Source organism: Ostrea edulis, chromosome 6 (genome assembly GCF_947568905.1).
Source record: "Ostrea edulis chromosome 6, xbOstEdul1.1, whole genome shotgun sequence".
NCBI lineage: Eukaryota > Metazoa > Mollusca > Bivalvia > Ostreida > Ostreidae > Ostrea > Ostrea edulis.
The window spans coordinates 85,305,155-85,312,237 of record NC_079169.1 but is presented as its reverse complement, the minus strand read 5'-3'; the positions used below and the strand labels follow the sequence as shown (position 1 = coordinate 85,312,237).

Genomic DNA, 7,083 nt, shown 5'->3' with positions numbered 1-7,083 from the left:
CTTAAAGAGTTGTCATCTGTCAAAGAAGGAACATTTCTGTAGAATGAGAAGGAGGAATATTTCTGTGGATTGAGGAGGTGTCTGTTGATTCAGGGACAGAATGTAGAAGGGGGACATGGTGCTGGTAGGGACCCCACACTAACCCCGTACCTGTTACTGGATAACGGTGTACTACATACCTCCATTTTATTTTGACAAACTGTATTGATTAGTTCACCTGAGCTGAAACTTCAAGTGAGCTTTTTTGATTGCCTGTTGTCCGTTGTCTGTCTGTAAACTTTTTACATCTTCAACTTATTCTCCAGAACCATTGGGCCAATTTCAACCAAACCTGGCAAAAAGCATCTTTAAGTGAAGGGCTTTCAAGTTTGTTTAAATAAAGGACCATAACCCCTTCAAAGGGGAGATAATCGCAAAAATAGGGTGGGGTTATTTAAAAATCTTGGACAAAAGAGCTGCAATTTACATGAAAGCTCCCTGACATAGTTCAGATTTGTTAAAATCATGACCCCATGGTGTAGGATGGAACCACAATAGGGGGATCAAAATTTTACATACAACAAGGGATGTTTGTAAAACATGCCCCCCATGGTGCAAAATTGGAAAGGGTTGCACATGCATAATTTAATTGATAGTAGTATCCCCAATTCGAAATATTGAGCAGACAATATCTTCCTATGTCAGGAGTGGATTGACCATGTGACCTCAAAATGAATAGGGGTCATCCTCTCCTGAAGATGTACCAAGTTTGATGTCTGTCAAGCAAAGGGTTCTTTAGATATTGAGTGGACAGTATATTCCTATGTCCAGTTTGACCATGTGACCTCAAAATCAATAGGGATCATCTTCTGAAGATGTACCAGTGTGCTAAGTTTGATGTCTGTCAAGCAAAGGGTTCCCAAAATATTGAGCGGACAGTATATTCCCATGTCCAGTTTGACCTTTGATCATGTGACCTCAACATCAAGGGGGGGGGGGGGTGTTATCTTCTGAAGATGTACCAGTATACCAAGTTTGATGTCTGTCAAGCAAAAGGGTTCTCTAGACATTGAGTGGTCAGTATATTCCTAGTCCAGTTTTACCCTTGATCTTTGACCATGTGACCTCAAAATCAATAGGGATCATCTACTCTTTGGGGTGTACCAAGTTTGATGCCTGTCAAGGAAAGGGTTCTCAAGATATTGAGCGGACAGTGTCTTCCTATGTCCAGAGTAGATTGACCTGAAAAACAATAGGGGTCCTATTCTACTCCTAACCAACCCACATATGAAATATCATTACGATCAAGTGAATGGTTCATATTGAGCGGACATGTGGTCGACCGGCTGACAGGTGCCAACCAATATACCTCTTTATGAAGGGGGGGGGGGGGGGGGGGGGGCATAAATATATAGGGAAAATCTTCTTGAGAACCAATGGGTCAGAAAACCTGAGATTTACATGAAAGCTTCCCGACATTCAAGTTCACAACGAAGTGAATTAGTAGGGGTTGGCTTTAGTCAGACTGCACTGGGCTAGGAAAGTACTTTACATGAAAGCTTCCAGACAGACATAGTGCAGATTCAAGTTTGTTAAAATCATGGCCTAGTGGGTAGGATGGGGGATCAAAGTTTTACATAAAAATAAAATGGGGGAAATCTTTAAAAATCTTCTTCTCAAGACCTATTGGGCCAGGAAAGTACATTTACATAAAAGCTTCTCACATAGTGCAGATTCAAGTTTGTTAAAATCATGGCCCCCGGGGGTAGGATGGGGCCTCAATATGAGAACAAAGTTTTACACACTAATAATATTATATAGAAAAAAAATCTTCTCAAGAACCATTGGGTCAAAGACGTTTACATTTGCATGAAAGCTTTCTGACATAGTGCAAAAATCATGGCCCCCGGGATTAGCATGGGGCCACAATAGGGGATAAAAGTTTTATATATAAATATATAGGGAAGATCTTTTCAAGAATTACTGGACCAGGAAATTAGAAATTTACATGAAAACTTCCTGACATTGTGCCGGAGGTACGATGGGGCCACAATAGGGGATCAAAGTTTTACATGAGAATATATAGAGGTCTTCTTCTCGAGAACCATTGGGCCATAGAAGTTTACATTTACATGAAAGCTTCTTGGCATAGTGCAGATTCAAGTTTGTAAAAATTATGCCCCCCCCCCCCTTTGAATATGGGCCAAGATGACTCAGGTAAGCGATGTGGCCCATGGGCCTCTGGTTATCTATGGATCTGATTTAGGCTGGTAGTAGTAGTTACTTTTGTTGTCTATTCTTCATTCTTTCTTTTCAGTTTCTTTCAATCTAATCTTTGATGTGCTCACGCATATTGCTATATATACATGTAAGTGTATGTGATCGGATCAAAAGATCCGATTTAATAAGATCGCATTTCTTTCAACTCTCCTTAGGTATATTTGTGAGAAAGTATATATGTGAGGTGAACTATCGCTTTGTACAGTTTAGATACTTAAATTGTATTGAGCTTGCATATTTGTACGAGGTGAAATTTCACTGCAGTGTTATATAGTGTGTAATATAGTACGTGTAGATGTTTCTAATGCTCCATTTTCTAACGTTTTACTTTTTACAAGCCGATTCCATGAAGTCCGTCCCTTACCAAGAAAAGATAACTCTTCCCGGGACCTAGTACCCTTCATGATCTTTATGTCCTGCAGAATTTGCAAAACTTGTCTGGTTCTTACGGAATACGTAGGTTTTCTTGGTAGCATTTTGAGCCATTTCTCCATTTTTCCCTTTTATGAACTGCGTAAAAATTAAAACGGGCTCATAGTTTCTTTTCGAATTGAAGGGGGGGTGGTGTCTAAGAACAACAAAACATAAAACATTTTACCCAAACTTTGGAGGAGGAGGGGGTGACTATAAGTAAACATTTTCCCGCCAAAATTCAAAATTATATGCGTATCTTCTATTACTACATGGGTTCAATTCTTCATCATTCGTCCTCAAAGAGAGAGAGAGAGGTGGGGGGGGGGGTTAAAAAGCCTAACTTTGTATGTATAAAAATAACGGAATATTAACTTTGTCAAAAATAGGAGGTCAGATTGGAGGTTGAATATTATTCCAATATATAGGCCTACTTTTCCTTGTATAGCCTTGATACAAGGCTAAATGTAACAAACCTAGCTTGTCTTGTGAAACGTGGTGTAATACACTCAAACAATTTGGTAAACAAGATTCTGTAGAGAGAAATATTTATCAGTATTTCGTAATCCTAATGTTTTGCAATGTTTCACAAATTATAGATCATTCTAATGTTTTCATGAGGTTGTTTATGTGATGAAAGAACCCATAAAATCGATATTAGTAAGTACAAGAAGCATCGTTTTATTGATTAATTACGAGTTTGAATTTGGCTCGTAAGTATTTAAAATTGGCCCGAGAATTTCCAGTTTACGTAATGGCGCCGGTTCTGACGTTTTCCTGGCAAGGTAAATATCAAAATCATTAAAAAAAAAAAAAAAAAAAAGCCAAGAAAACGTCAGATATTTCGGACTACCCCCACTGGTATGCCCCCAAAATTGGAAATAAATTACTTCTACATGTATCATTATGATGTATATATAATATATTTTCAAGGCCAAAAAAATATCGATATTATTATGGTGTTTAAATCTAAAATGCATATATATTCTGATCTCCTATCTGGTTTCTATAGGTCTAACAGCCTACCTCCCGGATATAGGCCAACCACGGTTCTGTGCTCACGTGACTGAAAGTTTGTGACCGTCTGTGTTCACGTGACTGAAAGTTTGTTGAAACAATTTTGTTTGAAAAGAAGTGGTGTAAGTAGTTTGTATTTTGAGATGATCAATACCAATGAATATAGAAATCTTTTTCATGTTGTCGTGAGTTTGCGTTTTGTAAGCATAGTTGGATTCCGGATAAAGATTTGATAATTGTTGTTCCCGCGATCATGGCGCGGCACCATTCGCGTGACGAGGGTTTGGCGGCATGTACATGTTAGCTCCATATTATGATATTTATATGTATATTAAAAGTTAATGTATCTGATAAGAGAGTATTGATAAGATTATTGTTTTAGCATGATAAAGCCTTTCGTAACTCCACAACATCTAAATAGGACTCAATGCCGTCAAACAGTTACTTCCCCTTTACAGAAAGTCAAGGGCGTGTCCCAAGACTTATAGCATTTTATTCACTGGTCACTTGGCCTAGTTTTCTAAACCTTTATGGAGAACTTTTACTGCCCCTTTGGACCAGTGGATATGAAAACAATTAACTGGCCCAAAATTCCATGACTGTATAAAATGCTTTTGAAGGGCATATGGACACGATTTGAGCTGAAGTTTTTCAAATTTTAGGCCCTAGCTATTTTTCTATTTTTAATGTTTATAATGCTTAACTAGGGTATTTTTCTAATGGTCAGCAAAAATTTGATTGTCAGTTGTCGAGTAGCAAGAGATACAGAGCACACAATTCTTTGATATGTAAACAAGGCTCGTGTCATGTATTTGTTTACTTAGGTTAAATATACTAGTAAAAGTTTCGTTTAAAGCAGACTTTTCAATTTACCAGTTAATGCTGAACACAATTAAATAGTTTCTAGTATTTGTCACATCTCATTTTGTTTAAACATGATACATAAACAAAAAAATGGCACAAGCCTTGTTTACATAGCAAACATTTGTGAGTGCTGTATCTCACTTGTAACTCAACAACTATCATATAAATTTTTGCTGACCAATAGAAATATTAAAATGTGGAAAATAAATTTTGAATGCGAATCATATCCATGCCCCTTTAGATTAGGCCTATATATTGTTGATTGTTCTTTCAAGAACTTGACGCATGTAGTTTTTATCAGGTATGAAATAGTCTTAGTCAGAAATCTGTAAGTTTTTAAATTCAATTCATAAACATCTAGCATATATATGTTCTGTCACACAGTAAATTTGGGACTTTTAATTGGAACGCTATCCCGATCCCCATGAACAGAATATTAAAATTATTAAAAAAAAAAAAATTCTCTGATACCTGACTATCCTGATGAATATATAAACGTAAAGTAAAAAAATAAACTGACTACCAAACATTGCGAAATTTGAACTTGATCTGTAGTTTTTCACTGAGACTTGAAAATTGAATTTCTTACAAGCATAACATAAAAAAAGTCTGGGAAACCAATGGGAAGGACATAAAAGAAAGATATATAGTCCCCTTTGGTGTTACAAACAGTGAACCATTAGGGGACTTAAAACAAGATGTATCAAAAGTGTATAAATCAGTTTTTATTCAATAACTTGATAAAAATGTGCATGGATGCTATCAATTCAGTAAATCGTATTATTGGTAAGAAAAGACAAAATGCCAGCGATAGCGCGTATATTGCTGAATTTCAGAGACAAGGTATAGTCAATGTCAGTATCAATTAAACCTGTAAATTTGGACTGTAATGCTGCCCAAACTCATGTTTTCATTTTAATATTTAGATTTCTCTACACTGCCTTTTCTTATATCGTCTTCTTTCTGAGCAATCTCCTCACTAACAATCTAACATGCTTAGAAAGACAGTTGTGAAGCCACCATTTTCTCGCAAACTTGACGAAGATGAGTCATATATTAGATAATTCATATACTGGTAGAATAATATTTGGTATGACCTACAAGAAAGGGGCTCTTGCAGCTGCTAGTTAAAAAAATTGATGAGTCTGTGATCGATTTAATTGTGTTAAACTTAAAATTCATAGATCTATATTAAAAATTAGGAAATAAGTCATACTCCATTCTTTTGTTTTCGGAACATTTCCTACTGAACTAATCACTTGCCCAATTGGACAAGCCTGTATTGAGTTTAACTCGGTGTCTGAACTGGGTTTTCACTTGTCGCAGACAATCGGACAATCGTTAATATCGATTCCTGAGTTGGTGTCTTCCTTTTTGTCATATGTGGAATCGTAATGCCACAGGATTACAAAAGTGTTGCTATTCTTAGTAACATTCAGTTAAAGATGATCCATTCTTAGAAATGCTACACTCTTTGTTACGTAATGATGCAATTTAACAAACGTGCACATGAAATCAAGGAAACCCTTTTGCATCTAATAAAGGTATAGACGCACATGCATCTAATTTATTAGCCCAATCATTGAGGAATTTTAGGTTTTTGAAAAAAGTTTTTGACTTGATCCATTGCGTAGGACTGATTAGTTCAGTTAAGTCTTGACACTCGATTAGAACAGACTTTTCCTCTCATTTTTAGCTCACCTGAGTAGAAGGCTTTAGTGAGCTTTTCTGATCGAAATTTGTCTGTTGTCCGTCATCGTCATCATAAACTTTTTACATTTTCATCTCCTTCTCCAGAACCACTAGACCAATTTTAACCAAACTTGGCACAAAGCATCCTTGGGTGATGGGGATTCAAGTTTTTCAAATGAAGGGCCACACCCTTCTCCAAAGAGAGATAATAGCAAAATAGTGAAAATACATTAACAACTTTTAAAAATCTATTTTTCCATAATCACGAGGCCAATTTCAACCAAACTTGGCACAAAACAGCTTTTGGTGAAAGGGATTCAAGTTTGTTCAAATGAAGGGCCATGTCACTTTCCAAGGGGAGATTAAGCAAAATAGTGAAAATACATTACCAACTTTTAAAAAATATTCTCCATAACCACTAAGCCAATTTCAACCAAACTTTACCCAAAGCATCCTTGGGAAAAGGTGATTTAAGGTTGTTCAAATGAAGGGCCACACCCCTTTCCAAGGGGAGATAATAGCGAAATAGTAAAAATACATTGACAACTTTTAAAAATCTTCTCCAGAACCACTGGGTCAATTTCAATCAAACTTGGCGCAAAGCATCCTTGGGTGAAGGGGATTGAAGTTTATTCAAATAAAGGGCCATGCCCCATTCAAAGGGGAGATAATCACAAAAATGCAAAAATAGGGTGGGGTCATTTATGATAATTTCTCTCAAGAACCACTGGGCCAGAAAAGCTGAAATTTACCAATCTCTACTCAGAGTTGTCGTTCCTTGCTCTCACATACACCTCTGTCAACGTCTCAAGGGTTATTCAAGATTTTTGTAAAATGGCA

General features: G+C 36.6%; 1 protein-coding gene across 3 annotated transcripts in view; it reads left to right on the top strand.

Moving 5' to 3' along the window:
* The first annotated feature begins 2,259 nt into the window (after window positions 1-2,259).
* The window catches only part of LOC125646412 (uncharacterized), a 26,706-nt gene continuing 21,882 nt past the window's right edge, over window positions 2,260-7,083 (top strand). The window contains exon 1 of one of the 3 annotated variants that reach the window (XM_048872666.2): window positions 2,260-3,809. The gene's annotated coding sequence lies outside the window, so the exon portion shown is untranslated. The remainder of the gene's footprint in view (window positions 3,810-7,083) is intronic. The other 2 variants (XM_048872662.2, XM_048872663.2) reach the window with 2 other exon arrangements.